Here is a 24,181-nt window from a genome sequence, read left to right on the forward strand (position 1 = left end):
GAGTCTTTGGTAGCAAAGAGCAACAATCTGATCAGCTCAACATTAGTTAGGATCTGCCTTGCACATAGGTTGATTATTTGGCCATCAGTGGTGTTTCTACCTCCTATAACTGATAATAAACTGATATTCTGCAGTAAGAGTCAAGCCAGATGACCCCTGAATCCTCTCCCATTAGTAACCACTTTAAATTTATTTTCTACTATGAAATCTGGAGAAAGGGAAAGAACGCTGGCTAAGAATGAGCCTTGCCGAGAATTAATGTTTGCAGATTGGATGCTATTTTTGACACAGTATTAGCATATACTCTGCCTTGTCCAAACAGCTTTCCCTTTCCCCCCCTCTGGCCTCTTCCAGAACTCCCAGCATTGGCTGCAATGTAGGACAGAATTTCCCACAATACACAAACAGCATCCATCTGTCTCTGATTTCACGACATGACAAACTGGAATGGCCCCGAGAGCCAAAACAATTTCTATTTCATTCTTCTCTCTGATACACTAGTTAGGTCAGTGGATTTTTTTTCTTCCTTCAGTGTAAATCAAGCATTTAAGGCAGATTTGAGAAAGGAGAGAGAGCTGACACCCCCCCACCCCCACCCCCGCCAGGTCTCTCACTGTAATGCTGATGATGAAAATTTACAAGAAGCTGGACCACTCAGTCCAGTCAGATTGCAGTTAACCCTGGGGAGGAGTTTAGCATGTTTTTAACATTGTGGAAACTACTGCCTTTCCCCAAACATGAACAGAAAGACCCCATCTGAAACCTAGAGCAACCCTCTGAACTGGAGCAGGTGTGTTAAATGTGTCACCTCACCACTGAGCCTTAGTGTGGAAGGGCAGTCAATGACCTTGTGTCTCAGGACATAGAATTTGGGATGGAAACTGGCATCCAGCTCTGAAACAAAACGATTTCTGGTTTCTCTTGTTTCAAGTTCCCTAGAATAATAGTGGTGTGGGTTTTTTGTACATTGATAACTTCAAAACATGAATGAGGACCATTTGGCATTTTCAAATGCTTCGTATTTGACTGGATTATTCCTTTGAGGGGATGACTTCTGACGAAAGAGGTGGAATAAAACTCAGGAGGTGGGTACAAAGAAGGAGTCACTCCCCTAAGGAGAAGTAGGATGTCCCAAAATAGTGCAGTCCAGAAGGTATTTACTTGAAATCAGAAATGCTGAGCTTTAATCCTGGGCTTTACTTGAAGCCAGCAGAGCCTTAGCTCTGTCCACCTGCAAAAATGGGGGATGGGAGATGTGCAGAGCATTCTTTAAAGAAGGTGGCATCACGGATGCTTGAGGAACACAATTAAGATACAGTCCTTGATAATGAAGGATCCAATTAAAAGTTAAGGAGAGTTTCACTTGACTTCGGCCAAATCTTTAATTTTTTTTTTTTTATTTTCCCACTGTACAGCAAGGGGGTCAGGTTATCCTTACATGTATACTTTTTTTTTTTTTTTTTGTCTTTTTGCCTTTTCTAGGGCTGCTCCCACAGCATATGGAGGTTCCCAGGGTAGGGGTCGAATTGGAGCTGTAGCCGCTGGCCTACACCAGAGCCACAGCCATGCAGGATCTGAGCCGTGTCTGCGACCTACACCACAGCTCACAGCAATGCTGGATCCTTAACCCACTAAGCAAGGCTAGGGATCGAACCCACAACCTCATGGTTCCTAGTCGGATTCGTTAACCACTGAGCCACAACGGGAACTCCGAAATGGAGTGAACTCTTTAAAAGTTGTGAACCACTATATTGTACACCTGAAACTTACATAATATTGTACAGTCATGGTACTTCAAAAAAAATAGCAATAACAGTTCTCCTTGTTGCTCCGTGAGTTAAGGACCCAATGTAGTCTCTGCGAGGATGCAGGTTTGATCCCTGGCCTCACTTAGCAGGTTAAGGATCCCATGTAGCCTCAAGCTGCAGTGTGAATCACAGATGCAGCTCGAACCTAGAGCTGCAGTTGCTGTGGTGTCACCAGCAGCTGCAGCTCTGATTCGACCCCTAGCCTGGGAATTTCCATATGCTGCAGGTGGGACAGTAAAAATTAAATTAATTCATAGTAATAATAAATTTTTTTTAGAAGAAACTTGCCCTTACCAACAGATATAGGCTCAAAGCCTAGTAGAGTGCCTGGCAGAAAAGTTAATAAATGTGTCTTGTCAAATGGACTAATGAGGAAATGAAGGAGCAGATGAATACAGGAGGAAGGTGAACCCGTCTGCCATCACTCAAATCTGCCCAATAGTTTCAAGAGGTCCTAGTCCCTTGTCCCTGCTGGTGTTGTCTTCAGAGTGATTATTCTAGTGCTTTCTTTGCCGGATCTCTGGCCTGGGCCTTTCTGGGAAGGAAAAAGTGCCAGTTGATTGTACAGATTTATCTTTGGATTTTGTCCTCTGCATCTCTGCCAGCCTGGCCCAGGGGTCATTTTGTTTGCTTGTTCTGTGGGGAGCATAGCCAGGGGCAAGTGGCACGGTCACGTTAATCCTGGCCTTCTGATTTCCTTGCTCAGCATCTCACAATAACCTTTTTTGTTCTAAAGGCTGAGATGACCTCTCTCACTGCCAACCTGCCCATGTCCTCCTCGTCTAAAAGGATGGCAACCCTACCCAAGAGCAGGGACCAGAAGAAGCCAGTGGAAACCCTCTGTTACCCTAGGAAGCAAGCAAAACATCCTCCAGGGAGCAATCAGGGTCAGGGCCCTCTGACCCAACCCCCAGATGACCCGACATTAGCAAGAAAAAGCTAGAACACCCCAGGAGTCAGAGGTCCCCCCACAAGTGCAGGGAGGGAGGACAGTGCGTAGCAGAGCACAGCAGATGCCAGGCCAAGTGAGCAGAAGACGACAACAGTGGTGAGGAAGGGGGCATCCCAGAGCAGGTCCCTATGGGCACCAGGTCTGCACGGGTCAGTGCACCTGAGTGCAGGTGCATTCCTGGGGCCCCGGGGGAGCAAGGTGAGACCCAATCCTGGCGTCACATGCCTGGCAAGGGGCTGCTTGCGGCTAAGAGCTCATCACACCCTGCTGTTTCCTGTCTTCTCTGCTCCTGCCTTCCTCACTGCCCAGGAAATATTTGGATCTACCCGGCTCCCTACTCTGCTCCTCTTACCTTGTCCCCTGTGTTTGGCTAAGCCTGCTCATCTTCACCCTTCTTCTGGGAAGCCCTCCCTGAATCCCGCAGACTGCACTCCCTGCCCTGGCACTCACCACATTGCATGCCAGGACCCCTGCCATGGGAGAGAGCCGTCTGGTTTATCTTAACATCCCCAGGGCCAAAGGCAGTGTCTTGCCTAGAGTAGCCCCCTTGATCAAAAACCAATAAATGAGGGGAATCCATAAATGCACTGACAAACCAGTACATTTAGAATGGACAAGCAATGGGGTCCTACTGTACAGCACAGGGAACTATGTCCAGTCTATTTTTTATTTTATTTGTCTTTTTTTTTTTTTTTTGCCATTTCTTGGGCCACTCCCTCAGCATATGAAGGTTCCCAGGCTAGGGGTCGAATGGGAGCTGTAGCCGCCAGCCTACGCCAGAGCCACAGCAACGCAGGATCCGAGCCGCGTCTGCGACCTACACCACAGCTCACGGCAACGCCGGATCTTTTAACCCACTGAGCAAGGCCAGGGATCGAACCCACAACCTCATGGTTCCTAGTCGGATTCGCTAACCACTGAGCCACAATGGGAACTCCATGTCCAGTCTCTTGAGTTAGAACATGATGGAAGATAGTATGAAAAAAAAAAAAGACTGTATATATATGCATGACTGGGTCACTTGCTGTACAGCAGGAAGCGAAGGAACATGGTAAATCAACTATACTCTAATAAAAAAATTTTAATAAAAAGAATTGCTTGGGACCAGACCATCAGGGGAAGCAGAAGCTATTTGTCAGAACAGACTCAAACCCAGAGCTAGACCATCAACAGCTAGACGAGACTGAGTCCCAGAGTCCTGGGCAATTGCTCCTTAAGGCTTTAAAGCCCTGCTACCAGAAGTCAAGATGGGTCTAAAGTTTTGAGATGAAACTGAGTTTACAGATGAACGTTCCACAGCCTCAACATTGTGTGGCAGAGATAGAAGCCAGGCAAACTGACAGTACTTGCAGCGAGCCAATTCATTCCCCTGTCTAGGCAAGGGCTGGGGAAATTTTGGAGGCGGCAGTTGGATGGGAGGAAAGAGACATGGCATTTGTTATTGGGGAAGGATCCGTTCAAATACATGGACCTGATGAAATCTCTCCAACTTAATGTTTTTCTTTCCTCACTCCATGTGGTCCAGCCCCTGTTGAATAATCCAAGTTCTTTCCTGCCTCAGGGCCTTTGGACATGCTATAGTTTTCTCTGTCCTGAATACTCTTCTAACCACACTTTGAAAGATTAACTCCTTCTCCTCTGCAGGTTTTAGCTTGAATGTTCATCTACAGCGAAGCCTTTCTTGCACACCTTATTACAAATAAGTGCTCCCATCCTGGTCCATTTTAGTCTGTTTGGGCTGCTATAACTAAGTACCCTAGACTAGGTGGCTTATGAAAAACAAAAATCTATTTCTTGCAGTTCTGGAGGCTGAAAAGTCTAAACTCAAGGCACCAGGAGATTTGGTATCTGAAGAAAACCTACTTCCCAGTTGATAGAAGGATGTCTTCTGGCTGTGTCCTCACATGGTGGGAGGGGCTCACAGGGTCTCGTTCATAAGGACACCAATCCCATTTGTGGGGGCTCTGCCCTCATGGCCTAATCACCACCCAAAGACCCCATCTCCAAATACCCCCAGATTGGTGATTAGGTTTTAACATATGAGTTTGGTGGGTACGGGGCACAAACATTTAATCTATAGCACAATCCATTTGTCTCAACCTCTTCTTCATTTTTGCTTTCATCAAAACATATATACAGGGATTCCCGTTGTAGCTCAGCAGAAACGAATCTGACTAGTATCCATGAGGATACAGGTTCGATCCCTGGCCTTGTTCAGTGGGTTAAGGATCTGGTGTTGCTATGAGCTGTGGTGTAGGTCACAGGCGCAGCTCAGATCCCACATTGATGTGGTTGTGGCATAGGCCAGTGGCTACAGCTCCAATTTAACCCCTCGCAGGTATGGCCCTAAAAAAGACAAAAAGACAAAAAAAAAAAAATGTATGCAATTTGCAATGACTTTGTTTGTTTTCTATTAACTCACGGCATTGGAGAGGATGAGCTTCCATACTGGTACATAATTTCCTGAGGCCAGGGACCCCTTCAGCATGTTCACTGTATTATCTTCAGCCCCTAACAGGTCACCTGGCACCTGCTAAGAGGTCAGCATCTGTCTCCTTGCTGCTGATTTCATTGTTATTGTCAGAAGAATTTCTTCAACACACATAAAACTGGACTGGTTCAAATTATGAGCTTAGGTATGAGCGTCTTTATTTTTCCACATTTTTGGTGTATCTTATAATAGGAATCATTTTTTTTTTCTGCCTGCAGAACCATGTCAGCATTCAGTAATGTATATTAAAAGATGCCACGCAGGTCTGAGTTAGCCTTGTGAATAAATCCCTCCTCATAAAAGAAAATGAGATTTTATGATTAAGGGGTTTAGAAATAATCAAGAGAGGGTTAAAAATAAAACTAGCGGAGGCAGAGCAGACCAAAGAAGAGCGACTGGCAAGCCTTCCAAAATGATGTCCCAGATTGTGGTTCCACAAGAAAAAAATAAAATAATTGCTTGCCAAGCCATCTAAAAAGGATGAATTCTGGGAAAATTTAGAAACTAAATATTGATAGGCCTATAGAATCTAATTTCTCTGAATTGCCTAGGACTTTTCCAGAGCCCACTTTTTCTGCCCAACCTGAGTGTTCCCCAAGCTGACATCACTAGTATCAGTGGTTTGGTCTTCATTACCCAAACTAGGCCTGCTAAGAGTAAAAAAAAAAAAAAAAAAAAATACCCTAAGGAGACAGAAAATTAACTCCTCTGGCTTGCAAATACTCAGCAAAGTACCTGCTTTGGCAATTTAAACCTTAGCCTATCTGTTTGGGTTTTGTTTTGTTTTGTTTTTCCCATGTTTGTTTCAGCACAGCAGTCATATCATGTCCCAACTTGAACATGAAGCTAGATCTCAAGTCATGAGTTAGAAACAAAATGTTACGGAATTCCTGTCATGGCTCAGCAGTTAGCAAACCTGACTAGCATCCATGAGGATGCAGGTTTGATCCCTGCCCTGGCTCAGTGGGTTGAGGATCCGGCGTTGCCGTGAGCTGTGGTGTAGGAGCCTCCATGCACCACGGGCGCAGTCCTAAAAAAAGACAAAAAGACCAAAAAAAAAAAAAAAAAGAAAGAAAAAAGAAAAGAAACAAAATGTTCCTTTCTACATAGAACGCTAGCAGCTTTGCCTTCATCTCCAGAAGGCTTAAAAAGGAACCTCACTTTCCAAGTCAGAGAACCTTTCCTACTCATCCCTGTATTCAGGCTGCTCCTACCCAACCTCGCAGCCAAGTCCAGGCCCTGCCACCACCGGAAGTCTGTTCTTGCTCTAGCCTATGGGGATCATGCTGAACTTGCGGAGCCCAGGTGGCTGGCTATTTTCCTAGTCTCTGATTGTTTAGGGTAAAGGAGGAACACAGTGGGAGGTCGTGGGAGACGTAGGAGGGAAGACACAGGAAATCACACCAAGGACAATATTTTGCATATTTCACGGGCCATCTCATTTAATCCTCACCACAACCCTCAAGAATTATTCTTCACCTTTTCCCAGATGAGAAAACTGAGGTTCATGGGAGCCTGAGAAACCTGCCCACTGCGCAGAGCCAGGAAAACAAAAAGTCAGGATTCGAATCCAAGTTTCTGACTACACAATCCGTGCTCTTTCATCTGCATCATGAAATCAGTTTTATCTCCTCTTCTCATTCACCTCCAAGCCCAAGTCATACAAAGAATGAAACCAGAGAGGTGAAGAATATGCAAACCATGGCATGTTTCAAGAATAAACATATCAGGGATCTATTAGTTGTAAAGCAGACTGTTCAGAGCTTTGGAGAAGGAAAAGAGGAGGGGACCATATGGCAGGAGAAAGAGCTATTTACACAGTGTGTGCTAGAGATGCTCCTGGCAAAGTCAATGCAACACGAAGTTGTGATATCTGGAACAAAGGGGATAATTAAGCCTCGGTAGACTCTCTCTCTCTCTCTCTCTCTCTTTTTTTTTCTGGACACACCCATGGCATTATAGAAGTTCCTGGGCCAGGGACTGAATCTGAGCCATGGCTGTGACCTACCCTGCAGCTGTGGCAACGCCAGAGCCTTTAACCCACTGCATCTAGCCAGGGACTGAACTCAGGCCCCTGCAGCAACCCAAGCCACTGCCATCAGATTCCTAACCCACTGCACCACAGTGGGAATGCCTGCAGACTGTCTATTGATCTAACCACATCTGTAGTGCTGGCTTCAGTTTTGGTCACCTGGGGATGAGTGCTGTGGAATCCACAAGAAGAGCTTGAGGTTATTCAGTCAGGAAAAGAGAACGGTTTAAGAAATCATGGTTAAATCTTCACATACTTAAAAGGCTATCTTTTATATTTGTTTGACCATGACCACAGCATGCAGAAGTTCCCCAGGCTGGGGATTGAACCTGAGCCACAGCAGGGACAACACCAAATCCTTAACTGCTGGGCTACCAGGGAACTCCAAGGGCTATCTTTTACAAACAAGATACTTGGAAATTTTCTGCACAACTCTAGAAAACAAAGCCGAACCTAAGGAAGCAGGGCTGCACAAAAACTCATTTCTGCTTTTGCTGAATGGAAGAATTTGACAGTTCAAATCATCCACAAATGGGACAAACCACTTCAGGACATTGTCACTCCCCATGGTTGATGGGTTCACATAGCCAAGAAGACCATCTATCAAATACATGGTAGAGAAGATTTGCGTATGAGGAATGAAGAGCAGGAAGACTTCCAAGATCCAATCAACACTGATCCATGACTCAAACTGCATGTAATAAGAGTTTTTTCCTCATTGCAAGGAAATCTGTACTGGTATCCTATTTGTTATAACAAATTGCCACAAACTTAGTGGCTTAAAACAATACAAATTTAGAGTTCCCAACATGGCACAGCAGAAACGAATCTGACTAGCATCCATGAGGATGCAGGTTCGATCCCTGGCCTCACTCAGTGGGTTAAGGATCCAGCGTTGCCGTGAACTGTGGTGTAGGTTGCCAATGTGGCTCAGATCTGGTATCGCTATGGCTGTTGCTGTGCTGTAGACCAGTGGCTACAGTTCCGATTGGACCCCTAGCCTGGGAACCTCTATATGCCACATGTGTGGCCCTAAAAAAAGCAAAAAAAAAATTACAAATTTATTATTTACCACTCTGTGGATTAGAAGCCTGACTGGAGTTTCAGATGGCTAAAATCAAGGTTTCAGCAGTTCGGCCTTCCTTTCTGTAGACCCCAAGGGATAATCTATTTCCTTCCATGTTCAGCTTCTTGGCTCAGGTCCCCTCTTCCATCTTCAAAGCCCCAAGGGTAGGCCAAGTATTTCTCATATCACATCACTCCAACCTCATCTGCCTCTCTGCCATTTTTAGGGACCCTTGTGATCACACTGGGCCCACCTAGATAATTCTGGAGAGTCTCTCTATGTTAAGGTCTTGATTGGCAATCTTAATTCCATTTGTGACCTTAATTCTCCTTTTCCATGTAGCACAACATACTCAGGTCCCAGGGATTAGGCCATGGATGGCGTGGGGTAGAGTAATCTTCCTGACTATCCCCGTGAGGTTCTGACCAAGGCCACAGAGCATCCTACCAGTTCAAGTTGGCGTGTGACAGTTTGCCTTCTCTAAACCTCCCAGAGAAGAGGAAAAGAACTTGGCAAAAGTACACCAGGCCTCTGAGGCTTACTCAAGACTCACTCTCTACCTAACCTAAACCACCCACATACAATGGCAGAAAATATTTTTTTATTGAGTCAATATGACATCCTGATATGGGTTACCAAATGACCCAGCTGAACAGTAAATCCCAAACATACCTTGGGACCCGAGGCTTATGTAAGTAACTCAATAAGGAAACCATCTAATTTTTTATTATTATTATTTGAAGGACAATTAAGATCTATTAAGACAACAAATTACATAGTCCTGAAGATTTTTTAAAATCTGAATATTTATATTCACCTTATTGCTGATTTAACCCTATCTCTAATCTTAAATGTTCATAAGAATAGCCTTAACAACTATTTTTAAATCTTTGTGTGTGTGTGCTTTGCTAAACAATTTTTTTATTTTTTATTAGAGTATTGTCGACTTGCACTGTTGTGCCAATTTCTGCTGACAGCAAAGTGACCCAGCCATACATATATACATTGCCTTTCTTGTGTTATCTTCCATCATGCTCTATCCCAAGAGACTGGACATAGTTCTCTGTGCTGTAGAGGAGACCTCATGCCTCTGCATTCTAAGTGTAATAGTTTTTTTTTTTTAATTGAAATGTAGCTCTCCTCTCTTTCCTTTTGTCACCACCATAGTCTAGAAAGCAGCTGCTGCTCCTTGTGCCCTCTCTCCCCCTTAGCAGACACCACTGGCTCCTTCATCCTTTCCCACAGGCTGCAGCCTTCAGGCGTCTTCTCCAGCCTGTGATGGATCAGAGTTGGCAGAGGAAAGAAAAACCTATCTGCCATCTCCTTGGGAGAGACTCTCTGTTCCAGGGCTTGGGGTTGAGGGCTGTTGTTGTTACTGCTTTAGTAATAACTATTAGAAGGTGATGGAAAAAAAACCCCAGTGTTCAGAAACAAAATGTGCAGTTCATAACCTCGGCGGCTACAGAATACAATACAATAGCCCTTATTGCTATTTTGTTTTTTATGAATAGAATTCCTGATCTCATATCACACTTGTGTGTACTCACCTAGCATTTTATCCTTGTACTCCCCTAGGATCTCCAGCGCTTGAATCACCATGGAATTCCTGAACTGTTATTTCTTTTTCATAAGCATGTTTATTGTGGGGTATTTTCAAAGCATTCTTCACCGTAATTCATCTATGAATCAGGATTCTTTCCATTGTAGTTGATGAGAAACCTCTATTGGAACCGGTTGAAGCAGAAAAAGGGGGAATTTATTGGCTAACATCCTGTAAAATCCAGGGGTAAATCTGGCTCCGGCCCTTTCTGGAGCCTTGAATGATGCTGTTGGATGGTTTCACCCTCATTCCCACCTTGTCTCTGTCTCCTGGTTGACTTTATCTCCTGCATGGTCTAGCCTTGTAGGGACAAGTTGGCTCCCAGCAGCTCCAGGCTTAACTCTCATCTTCCCAGAAACCCCAGTAAAAAAGAAAATGCTTCTTCTCTATCTCTCCCTCCAAAGGTCCTGGACTGAATTTTATTGTAGTAGCTTATCATTGACCCAGCTCAGGTCACGTGATCACCTGTCAACCAACAACCAGCACAAAAGAAATGCAAACCTCTGATTAGCCAGCCCCTGGCACCTACCAGCTCCTAGAGAGGGAATTGTGTTCAATGCCTCTGAACCACAGGAAATAAAAAGAAGGGAAAAATGGATTCCCCAAGGAAAATTGGGATTTTGTTACCAGTAGGGAAAATAGATCCTGAGTAGGTAGGAAACATCAGAAAATCGCTATTCCTTGGGGACACTCAAGTCAGATTATTAGCTGCTCTCTGGTTCAGTATTAGCTGAGAGCAGGACAGGGAAAAGAATGTCATCATTTGAATAAAGGGGAGAGTTCAAAGCTCCAACTACAGTCCAAGGAAATGTGACTTAGATGGGATACCACAGTACAAGGGCCTCGGGCAATTTGCATGACATTGTAGGATGAAAGCCCAGAAGATATTCAACAGCCCCAGAGAGGGGTATACTCACCAAATTCACGAGCCTCATTCACTTTGCCAAACCCTGAAATAACTTCTAAGTTAACAAAATAGAAAATAGAGTTCCCATTGTGGCTCAGCAGTAACGAGTATCTGTGAAGATGGGGGTTTGGTCACTGACCTCGCTCAGTGGGTTAAGGACCCAGTGTTACCGTGAGCTGTGGTATAGGTCACAGACGCAGCTTGGATCTGGCATTGCAGTGGCCATGGTGAGCTCCAATTAGACCCCTAGCCTGGGGACTTCCATATTCCATAGGTGCGGCCCTAAAAAGACATAAAGATAAAAAGAAAAGAAAAAAGAAAAGAAAAGAAAGGAAAGACAAAAGAAAAGAAAAAATAAAAGCACAAAAGAATCTGGGGTGAGGCAACCTGGCTTTGAGACCCATCACTTAGCAGTGGTGTGGTCTCGAGCATGTCACTTAACCTCTGAAAGTCTCAGTTCCACCTTCTGTAAAATGAGATTGATAATGATTCCTACATCACAGGAAATTATACATGATCGTATGTGTAAGGATCACTTCTTAAGACACTACAACAAACCCTCCCATCCCCATGGCCGCTGCAGTGAGACTACTATTCCCTATTCACCATCTTTTTGAACCTAAGCTGGTCCTGGGGATTGCTTTGTCGAGTAGAATGAGACAGAGTGACGCCTGGTTTCCAAGCTTAGCCTACAAGAGGCCTTGCAGCATCGCGTGGAAAATCTCTAGGAAGCCAGCCACCAGGTCATAAAGAAGCTCAGGCTGCAACACAAGAAGAAGCTACTTAGAGAAAGACTCTGGACAGTAGGAGGCCTTCTTGAATGTTCCAAGCCCAGTCAAGCTCCCAGCTCCATGGAGCAGAAGAACAGTTCAGCCTAGCCCAGTCAATCCACAAAATCATGAGGAATAATAAAGCATTATTGTGTTAATCCACTAAGTTTCCTTGTAGTTTATAACATAGAATTGGTAACTGAGACAATGTGTGGACAGAGTGCAGTTCTTGCTGGCTTTTCCTCAAGAGGAATGTAATTTGCACTTGAGGCAGAACAATTCCTCATTTGTGGGACTGCCTTGTGCTTTGCAGGACATTCAGCATCAGTGGCCTTTAACTGCTAAACCTCAGTAGTGCTCACCAGTCCCTGAGAGAATCCCAGACATCAACCCCCAGGCCCAAGCACCCCCTGCTATGAATCAAATCCCAGAGGAGCCCTTACTTCTGGGCAGTGAGGACCTTAGAGCCTCCATAATGATGCCACAAGAACTGTATTCTTCCTGTGTGTCCTGACCCTCTTTATGAGTTGAAACAGCTTCTTTGGCATCTCATGTTACCTTCAAAGAAACAGACTGGGAGGTCCCATCATGGCTCAGTGGTTAACGAATCCGACTGGGAACCATGAGGTTGCAGGTTCGATCCCTGGCCTTGCTCAGTATGTTAAGGATCTGGCATTGCTGTGAGCTGTGGAGTAGGTTGCAGACGCAGCTCAGATCCCATGTTGCTGTAGCTCTGGTGTAGGCCGGTGGCTACAGCTCCAATTCGACCCCTAGCCTGGGAACTTCCATAAGCCGTGGGAGTGGCCCAAGAAAAAGACCAAAAAAAAACAAAAAACAAAGAAATGATCTGCCTTAGGCCATGTCAAAAGTGAGATTACCATGCCTATAAAATCATATGGTATGTAAATGATATGTAAATGATATGTAAATAAAGCAACCAGATGTGATAAATATACATACTTGGGCCTTGATGAGGCTCCCAAGAAAACTGCCATCTAGCACGAAGTGCAGTTAAGGTAGAAACCATCAGTGTTCTTTCTGCAATTTGTCCCATTTAGGTGGCACTTTGGGAATCTGGAGAAAGCAGGTAAACGAACATTATTCTTGGCTACGTTTTTATCCTTGTCTTTTCCTCTCGGTGGATCTCAGTAATGGAAACTCCTAGTTTGACATATTGACAACACAAGGCAGGGTATTGTGGAATGAGATGTGTCTAAGATAAATATCACGTTCCAGGAGGCAGGAGAGTTGAGAAGTGACCTAAAAAAAAAAGAGTTGCCACTAACCATGAATATCTGTTCTTTATAAACATCAAGGAGGACCAAAACTTTATCCGTTAATTTCACCACAGTTGACTTCCCGAGTTTATATTTTCTTTCCCAGAGAGCTTCAGATTTCCAAGGCCAGTTCCAAGGGCCAGGTTTCATTCAGTCTGAAACGTCAATAGTCCTGTCTTAAAAAGATATAAAACATTCCCTCTGCCCCATCCTTTTACCCACACCAATTGCCCCTTTCATATTTCCATTCGTTTAGAATCTCATGTTCCGGCTGAGGTATTAGTTGAAATGGGAATGGGAATTTATTTGAGCATATCTCTGGCAATTTAGCTCTGAACGAAAGGTGCTGGTGTGCTAGACTGGCTGCTACATAGCTTCAAGAGAGGACACTGGCTACCACATTAGAATTTGGAATTAAGCTTCCTAAAATAACAAACCTCTACTTGAAATCCTCAGCACTGGCTTGCTCAAGATTGCACAGATTCCCCCCAGTGACCTTAGGGAAGTAGAAGAGAGAAATAATTAAATTATTAGAAACAATATAAGACCTTCTTTAAGACTCTGATGGCATCTGTGTTTCTTGTCTAGCTATCTGTACATGCTACTACATGCACAAGATGTAGAAGCGGAAGAAGCAAAATGTAGGAACTCTCAGCTTTGAAAACTAACTGCTAAATTAAGGAAAATCAGAGAGAGAGGGAGAGAAGGAGGGACAGAGAAGAAAACCTAAATACCTGATCTGCAAACATTTAAACTTAAAATAACATTCCTTAGAAAAATGTGTATGTCAGGATTCAGGAGGTAACAATATGCTCCTTTTTATCCTGGTCTATTTTAGAAAAATCTGCTCCTTGGTAAGGGAAGAATATGTTTATACATCAAGTGTATTTTTAATAGTTAACATTTCAAGTCCATATAGCATTTGTTTGAAGAGAATTTGATATTTTAAAAAGAAGAAAAGGACATTTTTCACTTTACAAAAAAATTCACGACCAGGTTTCATCATGTCCTAAGACCCCTTGGGTATTCTAATGTGATTACACTTATTTATTTAAAGTTAATGCAGATGACAAATTTCCTCTTTGGGGCTGGTAATTCCTCGCTCCCACTTTGGGGCTTCTCTGGGCCCAGCCCACCCTTCAGAGGGGGGCCAACACTGGTTGGTTAACAGGTGGAAGCCTGTGATAGCAGGAGCTACCACCTGATCCCTGGGGCTTTGTTTTAAAAGACACACATGTACTTATACCAACAGGGGTTTGGAAATTTCAGTTGGCTGGTCAACTTGAGCATGTTACTGACAAGGGGGTATTGGGGTCATTTTCTGGTGGGACTAGCATGTCACTAAAGCAGAGATTTTGATATATTAAAAAAAAAATTAAAGCAAAACAGAAGTTAAAATTTGAATCATATTTGTAGTCTTTGCTTTATAGAATCGTTTGCTTGTTTGAGCTGTCTCCTTCCTCTCTCTGCTCTTGGAGGAAGTGAGTCCAGAATAGAGTCAAAACACTTGTAATTTTGTATCCTGCTGTCTATCCTCTTGAGTGTGAAACATTCCCTTCCTTTGTTAAGATTCCTGAGGAGTTATTTTTTCTTTTATAATAAAAATGCCACCTTCATCTCTAAAAAAAAAAAATTAATGCAGATAACAAACTTTCAGAATTTAAACTTATGTGTAGAGATATACCTCTCTAGCAAGAACTATAATCAATTCCTGAAATGTTAGTCCCTCAAAAGTCCTCTTCCTCCCCATCCTAAATCCTCTGCTTTTAATCATCAGTGAGCTCCCCCACAAGTCTCCTACATCAAATGCAGAACTCTTTTTCCTAGGGCCAACCAAAGAACTACCAAAGGGCAGGCGTTTACTTAATTAGGTAATGCCAGCCAATTCAGAGAAGTGAACATTTCAAACTTCAGAATAACTCAAAGGACCTGAAGCATCTGATGGCCCATGATATTTACCTGTTGGGACTTCGGGTAAAATATATGCAGCAATCTTTCTCTTTTTTTAATGATTTTCATTTTTTCCATTATAGTTGGTTTACAGTGTTCTGTCAGTTTTCTACTGTACAGCAAAGTGACCCAGTCACACACACATATAGACATTCTTTTTCTCACATTATCCTCCATCACACTCCATCATCAGTGACTAGATATAGTTCCCAGTGCTATTCAGCAGGATCTCATTGCTTATCCATTCCAAAGGCAATAGTTTGCATCTATTAACCCCAGATTCCCAGTTCATTCCAATCCCTCCCCATCCCCCTTGGCAACCACAAGTCTGTTCTCCACGGTCATGAGTTTCCTTTCTGTGGAAAGGTTTATTTGTGCTGTATATTAGATTCCAGATATAAGTGATATTGATCTTTCTTTTTTAAAAAAGATTGAACTCTTCTACCCACTGGGGAATATAAAGAGCATTAAGGCAGTTATGCAGCCTAGTTGGACACAATATAGATCTATTAAGCAACCAGAAGAAGGGGAAAAGGTCAACTTATATTAATTAATCACAATCTTTAGATCTGCCCATGTTTCTATGGCTATAAACAGTGGAGAAGAACAGAAGTCTAAGTCTATCCCAATCTGAAGCCAAGTTCTCACAACACTACCACACTGAGTTTTCTTCTATGAGTTTTCATCTGAATCATGAACATGATACATAAATGTGGTTTATGGCTGAATCCTGGTCGGATTGTTGTGTTTTTTTTGTTTTTTTGTTTTTTTATTTTGAGAGAGGTGCTAATGTTCTCAGCCTCCACCAAGCTCACTTCTGTTTTGCTTGACCATGAAATATGCTACATTTTATTTAAAATACAAAGAAAGGCCATCAGAGGAGCGGAAAGAAATTTAAGTAAAGAGGGAAAAAGGAAGTGAAAGATAAAAGTGAAGCTTGGTGCAGAAGAGATAAACCATGAAGGCAGGGAGAGGAAGAAGAGATAAAATGGAACAATCTAGAGGATGCAAGTATCCTGGTATCTAGGAAGATGTAGGGACCTCCTCCCAGTGGTGGCAGACCAGGTAATTTGGGACAACTCTCTTGCTGGAGGAGATGAAAGTATCTGGGCAAAATATTAAAACCATGATCTTTAAAGAATCAAAATGCCAAAAAGACAGTGTGAAATTACCAAACCGAGATCTACAAGAAAATAGAAATCCAAAGATATGTGTCTGGCATTTTGCCAAAAGCATGTCGGCCAATCTAGAAGGGGCAGCTGAGAGGTTTGGCAGTGTTTTGGGCATCCTTCTAGGGGCAGGGGGACAAAATCTACAACACTTCTGATAGAGAAACTTACAAAGCTTCATTGAGAGACCGTAGGGGAAACCTAAATAAATGGAGAGATATACTATGTTCACGGATTGGAAGACTCAATGTTTTATCAATGCCCAAGACACAAATATACGTGTGTAACAGAATAGTGACTAGATGTGGGCTCATTCATGAATGGCACTTGGTACATTATAGACGTGGCACTCATAGGCATGGGGAAAGGATGGTTGACACAATTTGATATCCACATGAGGGAAATGAACTTAACTTTCAACCTCATACGCCACCATTACCTGCACACTACACACACACATTAGAAAAATTCTTGTATCATTTGGACACACGAGATAAGATTGTTCATAGAATTACTGTGTGTCAGATGAAAATTTCTTAAAATCAAAACAACTCAAGTCCATAAAGAATACAATGAATAAATAAAACATGGAAGGTTTAGCCAATGAAATACTATAGTGCCATGAAAATGAATGTCATAATGTGGATTAATCTCAAACATAATGTTTAAGAAATTGGTTACAAAAAAACATAAAATATGATTCTAGCTATACAAAATAAAACCATGCAAAACTAAAAGTATATTGTTCAGAGATTATAAATATATATCATAAAGCTATGAAGAAAAGTAAAGAACTGATAAATTCAATATTCAGAAGAATAGATACCTCTGGGGAGGAAGGATGGGATGAGGGAAAGTATTTAACAATAGGAGTGTGTTCTTTTCCTTAAATCAGGGGGTAGATATACTAGATATTCCTTGTATTCTAATTATTCTTTTGTTATGTGTTCACGGTTGATAGAAATGTAATAAATGCATACATTGGCCCAATACCAAAAGGCCAAGTTTGAACTCAATATTCAGATGAGGTCAAAACCAAAGCTGTGGTCACCATCACAGAATAAAATTCTTGAGGGAGTTCCCTTCGTGGCTCAGCGATTAACGAACCTGACTAGTATCCTTGAGGATCCAGGTTCAATCCCTGGTTTCACTCAGTGGGTTAAGGATCCGGCATTGCCATGAGCTGTGGTATATGTTGCAGATGCAGCTTTGATCCCTCATTGCTGTGGCTGTGGCGTAGGCCAGCAGCTATAGCTCTGACTCAACCCCTAGCCTGGGAACTTCCACATGCCGCAGGTGTGGCCCCAAAAAGAAAAAAAAAAAATTTCTTGAAACAAGGATATATCTGAAAATTTTTTTGCAAAATAAGTTGAATCATCACTTCAATGCTCTTGCTTAAAATATTACTTGTTTCAAATGTTAAATGTTCAAATATTAAATGTTTCAAGTTGGCATCACAGTACAGAAATAATCATTTCTTAGCTCTATGGACTGCCAGATTGCTCCTCTTTGTGGTCAATGTTCCACACACTGACAACATCAAATAGGTTAGCAAAAGGGGAATATATCCTCTGTCAACTTGAGTCAGAACAGGCTAATATTGCCCTTCCACTCCAGTAGCAATGGGACTAAAATCATCTTGTCTCCTCTGCAGCTTCTGGACCTGAAGCTTGGGTTAATAGCAATAATGCAATTTCACTGAAGCAACCTCACAAACAGAATCTCTGCACCTTACTTGAAGAAGTTGCTCTTTGGACAGTTTAGCCACAAGGTAATTTTTTTGCTCTCACTTATATTTTTTATTTTTTAGTATTATGCATGAACTTACCACTTTAATTTGCCCTTACACCTTGGATCTAAACATGTGGCAAGAGTGCACCATTATGGACTTTTGAGATCATCTCTGAATTTCTTTGCAACCTTAAACCTTAACCTTAGCTTTCATTGGATGTGCAGCAATTTCAGCATCTTCCCAGGAGCAGCATACAAAATGAATCCTTATAGCAAAAATACCTGTACTCTCAAGCTCCTCTGTTAGGTCACTTCCTCAGCATCATGCAGCTTATCAGCAAAAGAACTGCTTGATCTTCAAGAAATCCACTGATTCTAAGTCCTGCTTGTCAGTATTGTTATGTGTTCAGGCAGACTTTTAAACATGCAATAGCTATGCCTGCATCTATTGGAATATTTTGTATGACTATTTGACTAGGCGATTCCCAAACCACTTGTATGTCAATGTGTCTGTCTGCTTAGGAGGGATAAGTTGGCCCACTACCTTACAGCCAGTAATCTTTTTCTTTTTTTTCCTTTTTTTTTTTTTTTTTTTTTTTTTGTCCTTTCTAGGGCCACACCCGCGGCATATGGAGGTTCCCAGGCTAGGGGTCTAATCGGAGCTGTAGCCACTGGCCTACGCCAGAGCCACAGCCATGTGGGATCCGAGCTGCGTCTGTGACCTACACCACAGCTCATGGCAACGCCGGATCCTTAACCCACTGAACAAGGCCAGGGATCAAACCCGCAACCTCATGGTTCCTAGTCAGATTCGTTAACCACTGAGCCACGACAGGAACTCCAGCCAGTAATCTTATGATGGTACCTGGTACTGTAATTCCTTTCTGAGCACGCAAGTGAAGGATATGAACATAACATCATTTCTTCTACATCTAACTCATTCATACCCTTCATGATGTTTTGTTCCATGTCAACGATAATACATGATGTCGCACCAAATGTCCTTTTGAAGAATATGTCTTCAATCACTTTTGCTATGTTGTTGACTCTTTGAAATCCAGGCATCTCTTTAAAAGCTAGTAATCCAGAAGTGGTCCATTCAAGGATTCCAGAAATGACATTGGAGTGGGCATTTTTTGGTGGTTTGGTCTTCTAAAACTAAAGACCAAAGCCACAGCTTAAATGATATATTTTTGAGCTGAATAGTGAGATCAAAGTTAACATTAGACCCTTAGTACTTTTTAATACAATAATTTAAAAAAAATGAAGAGACCAAGTTTCAAACTAGAGGGATTCATGTATTCATTCAACAATTCTTTATGGAGGACTTGCCGCGTGCCAGGCGGTATGTCAGGCACGGAGGGCAAAGTAATGAACCAGACAGTGCAAAGTCCCTCTCCTCATGGAGCTTACATTTTCATTTAGAGCAGGTGAAGAGGAACAAACAATAACAATAAATATACAAACAAGTGTCAAGTGGTGAGAAATGTCACGTGGAAAATTGTGCAAGGAAAATGAGTCAGGAGTAGGTGGAGGAGAAGAACACTTTTAAAGAATGCCAGGAAAATCGTCATGGACCAGGTGACATTTGAATGGAGAACATAATAAAAACATACTTTTAAGCTTTCGAAGACTTCATTTTTTTAGATGAATGGGCAAAGCTATGTCAGGCTCATGAAGACTGAGAATAGAGTTTCATAAAATTATTATCAGGCAAAAGTAGAATTCAGGATCTATAATTGTTTGTAACAGCAAAAATGACAGCAAAAAAGGTCTGCTAACCTAAAGACTTCGTAAAAGGAGCATTGTTAAGTAAATTATGGTAAATTCATAAAATTAAGTAATGGATAGCATTTAAGGGATGACATAGCCATGCACATCATATTATTGAATTTCAAAAGTAGATCACATAATATAATATAAAAAATAATCATCTATGTATGGATTTTTTTTAAGCTTGGAAGATTACACAGCTAACTTAATAATGGGACAGCAGAGGAATAAAATTCTTGGGAGCAACAAGATCTTGGCTTCCACTTACTCAAGTCTGTATTATTTTAAAAGTTTACAACAAACTCTTATTATAATAAAATTGCTGCTGCATAAGTGTTTTTAAATAACTCGAGGGAAATTGAATGATTTTATACTGATAAAGACTGCAATTCAAATTAAGTATATTATTTTAATAAACCTTTTTATTTTTCACTTTTTTCTTTTTTGGCTGCTCTTGAGGCATGCAGAAGTTCCCAGGCCAGGTATTGAACCCAAGCCACAGCAGTGACAATGCAGAGTCCTTAACAACTAGGCCACCAGGGAACTCCTCCATGAACCTTCTTTACATAAAGCAAAAACATTTAATAAGGCAAGAATAAAGTGACATAAGTTTAATAGTAGAAGGATTTCACTTACCATTCTAATATTCAATCTAATCCAGAAAAATGATCAAGATGATTTAAATTCTGTCATTAGTACATCAGATTTAAGTGCTGGTGACTAACCCTCAACCCTATAGACAATACAACTTATCCAACAATCATAAAAAAAATGTAAAAATTTGTCACATATTATACTACAAAGAAGGTTCTTCATAAATTTCAAAGAGCAGAAATTGTCTAACAACTTCTCTGTTCACAGTGCAAAAAAATTGGTGAGGTTTTGAAATTGAAAGAAATAAAATTTTACCACTTAGAAATTACAGGCCATTCTCCTAGGTAATTCTTATGTCAAAGAGGAAAACTAATTCTTACATAATTTTAATACTAAGTAATAATAATAACACTACACCCTCAAATGTGTGAAAGCAACCATAGCTGTTATCTGAAGAAAACTTATACGCCTGAAGGTTTGTACAGAAGAAAGTGGCCATAGTAAATTAAGTATTAAACCCAAGAAGCAAAGAAAAAACAAAATCAAGGTAAAAAATCGATGTAAAAAGGAAGAAATGCATAAAAGTAGAAATTAATGAATGAGTAAAATAGTGGACTTGATCAAGAGCTACCCCTTTGAAAATAAAAAATAATGTAGAAAATAAAATGATATTTTCCAGTACTACATGCAAAGATGTTTCCAGGACTCCAGCTTTTAAATTCCTAAAAAGATGACAATGAACTCATGCAAGAGTGCTGAAATGCTATATTACTTCTAAACATTGGGTTCCAAGTGGAAGATAATCCTGTCCCCTGCATCAATACTGTTATTCACCTCACCCAGTCATAGGATAGATGAAACCTATTTTAACTGCTACATTAAAAAGCACTTTATGTTTTCCAAAGAGCTTTGAGTTGAGCCTCCACATGGCCTCGAACCCACTATTGACTTGGAAATGGACAGAAATACTAAGCTGTTCAACTTAACCTGCGCGTGGAGCGTTCCAGCCGCTGCTTGCAAGCGTGTGGGGTGCAGAAGGACACCTTAGTCAGATTCCATTTGTTTCCAAATACTGTCATTTGCGGGAAATTAGTCCAGTCCAGTCACAAGCATCAATTTCATACCTAATTCTGTTTCCCTTTCCCCAAAACACACTGCACCTGTGGCTCCAAAAACCTGGAACAGAGAGGGGATATGGTCTCTTCTTTAGACACCTCCTGCGCCCCTTTCAAACCTTCTAGCTTTTCCAGTGCTGAGGAAAGAAAGAGGACCAAACAGGAACAGATGGTGTCGTCCCCTTACTGGGAGAGGTCACTCTTCTTTCCTGTTTGTTGTCACAAGCCCTCCGACTCACCATGCCCTCAGAAAGCAAATATCCAAATGTGGACCAAGCCCTCCTTGCCCAGCCTGGGTCCTCACTAAGGGACAGCAAGTTCTGCCTCAAAATCTCTCACTCATCCCTCTCCTTGGTGCCATCACTAGCTAGTCACCTTCCAGAAGGTCCAGCTGGCCACGCTTAGGAGAGTAAAGCCCACCAAATGACCCAAGCACCCTCTGCAAGGCCCAGATGGCCCACGGGCACCTTATTAGTTGGCCATGAGCGCAGTCCTCTCCATTCGTCCCCACACCACCTGGCCCTGCCATCTCCTTCCAGTTCTCTTATCTTCCACTAGGATAGGGATGCAGGTGGATTGGCAGTTCCACCGCCCAAGCAGATGTCCTAACAGGGAATGAGGAGCTGGCCTCTTCTATTCACAGATAACTTCTCCTATAACAATGACTCTGAGTTCTCTCTGTGGCACAATGGGATTGGCAGCATCTCTGGAGCAGCAGGACCCAGGTTCAATCCCTGGCCCCTCACCATGGGTTAAGGATCAGGCCACAATGGCATTGTAAGGTCCCAACTGTGGCTCTGACCAGGGAACTCCATATGCCATGGGGTGGCCAAAAATAAAATAAAATAAAAAATAAATTTAGGAGTTCCCCTTGTGGCTCAGCAGTAATGACAAAACCTACTAGTATCCATGAGGATACAGGTTCAATCCCTGGCCTCGCTCACTGGGTTAAGGATCCCACATTGCTGTGAGCTGTGGTGTAGGCTGGTAGCTAGAGCTCTGAGTCAAGCTCTAACCGGGGAACTTTCATATGCCACATGTGCAGCCCAAAAACAAATAAAATAATTTTTTTTCTTTTTGCAAGCAAATTCTTTTTTTTTTTTTGTCTTTTTGCCATTTCTAGGGCCACTTCTGCGGCATATGGAGGTTCCCAGGCTAGGGGTCTAATCAGAGCTACCGCTGCCGGCCTATACCAGAGCCACAGCAACACAGGATCCGAGTCGTGTCTGCAACCTACACCACAGCTCACAGCCAATGCCAGATCCTTAACCCACTGAGCAAGGCCGGGGATCGAACCCGCAACCGCATGGTTCCTAGTGGGATTCGTTAACCACTGCGCCACAACAGGAACTCCAGGCAAAGTCTTTATTAAAGGAAAGCAAATAGCTCCCAGGGCAGCTGGGAAGCAGGAGAAGAGCCCCCACTCTTACTGTCCTATGGGGTCTTTATCCCTTAAAGATGGGGGGTACCAACGTGAGGTCCAGAAAGATGTGGTTTTTCTCCCATTGGCCTTGCTCAGTTACCAATATCAGTTCTTGTCCAATAGGATTTTAGGGGTGGAAATGTCCCGTAAGTTTGATGGTTTCTTTGTCCTTCTCTTCCTGTAAACTGAGTCACAGAGGATTAGGGATTAATGTCAATCTGGGCAAAGGTACACTCCCTATAAAATAAATTTTCAAAAATTAAAAAAAAAAGGAATAAATCTCTTCTTACTGTCTCCACTCTGAACTTCTGGAACATGGTAAACCTCTCATCACAAATAGACGACTCCCTCCCTCTCCCAGTCCTCCTGTTACACAGACTGAGGTGGGGCAGTGGGGTGGTGGGTGGTCAAGTCAGCTACACCCTATCTTAGGACACCCTACTCAGAGGTGGCCCTTGTTATAATGTCATCTGTTTTGTGCTTTGGCCAAAATTCTAAGCCAAGGTGAAATGTCCTATTCAACATCCTGTTACAAGTACATAAGGGTCTCTCCATGAGTCCTGACCACCTCCCCAAACAACGGAGTCCACTCTTGGATTCAAGGCTCAATGAACGCTAGACCTATAAGCCAATGCCCTGTTTTTCTTGGGTGTTGAGTCTTACTAAACCTTGTCACCCATCAACCTTCACAGTCCCTGCACTCCTCTCCTCTGCCTGGTGGTGTCCCCTGAGAGAAGAGAGGGGCAAGCACCACGAACTCTTGCAAAAAACAGGTTCTTAAATCGAAAATGGTTCCATCTTCCAGTCCCATCACAAGGTTACCACCTTTGGACCAATGGCTGGAAGGTAACCAACCCCGCTGTAGGGCCAAAAATGCCAAGTTCCATCCAGTGAGAGATCTAAACCTCCCAGGGCTTGACGTCAAGAATAAAAAAATGGGCGTTCCGTCGTGGCTCAGTGGTTAACGAATCCAACTAGGAACCATGAGGTTGTGGGTTCGATCCCTGCCCTTGCTCAGTGGGTTAAGGATCCGGCACTGCCGTGAGCTGTGGTGTAGGTCGAAGATGCAGCTCGAATCCCACATGGCTGTGGCTCTGGCATAGGCCAGCAGCAGTAGCTCCGATTAGACCCCTAGCCTGGGAGCCTCCATATGCCGCAGGTGCAGCTCTAGAAAAAGACAAAAAGACAAAAAAAAAAAAAAAAAAAAAGAAAGAGAGAAAGAAAATAAAATAATGACTGTTTAGTTGCTGGGAAGAAAACCAGACCATGCCAGGTGGTCTGACCACACAAACCCAACTCTCCAGCTCCCCAAGGGACCTCACATTTCCCACACGTTTTCATACCAGTAAAGTCCTTCCAAGCCTTGTCCCATCACCTCAGTCCTTCTACCTGCAAACGGCTCCCAGGGAAAATCTACTTCCTGGGATGCTGGGTAGGACTGTGGAAAATCCAGACTATTCAAAAGAAACTCTCACAGCAGGATGCTGGCTGCTTCTTACAAAAGGACGAACTGACCCCCAAGC

General features: G+C 42.6%; 1 protein-coding gene across 1 annotated transcript in view; it reads right to left on the reverse strand.

The window, feature by feature from the left end:
* Positions 1-4,849: 4,849 nt before the first annotated feature.
* Positions 4,850-24,181, reverse strand: part of RCHY1 (ring finger and CHY zinc finger domain containing 1) — a 112,061-nt gene continuing 92,729 nt past the window's right edge. Inside the window, exons 11-12 of the transcript XR_014811773.1 lie at positions 9,897-12,700; positions 4,850-5,106 (exon numbers count right to left, since the gene is read on the reverse strand). The gene's annotated coding sequence lies outside the window, so the exon portion shown is untranslated. The remainder of the gene's footprint in view (positions 5,107-9,896; positions 12,701-24,181) is intronic.

Source organism: Sus scrofa, chromosome 8, assembly GCF_054392235.1.
Source record: "Sus scrofa isolate SSC_HxYL_T2T_F1_AM1 chromosome 8, Sscrofa_HxYL_maternal_Yorkshire_Landrace_v2.0, whole genome shotgun sequence".
Classification (NCBI taxonomy): Eukaryota; Metazoa; Chordata; class Mammalia; order Artiodactyla; family Suidae; genus Sus; species Sus scrofa.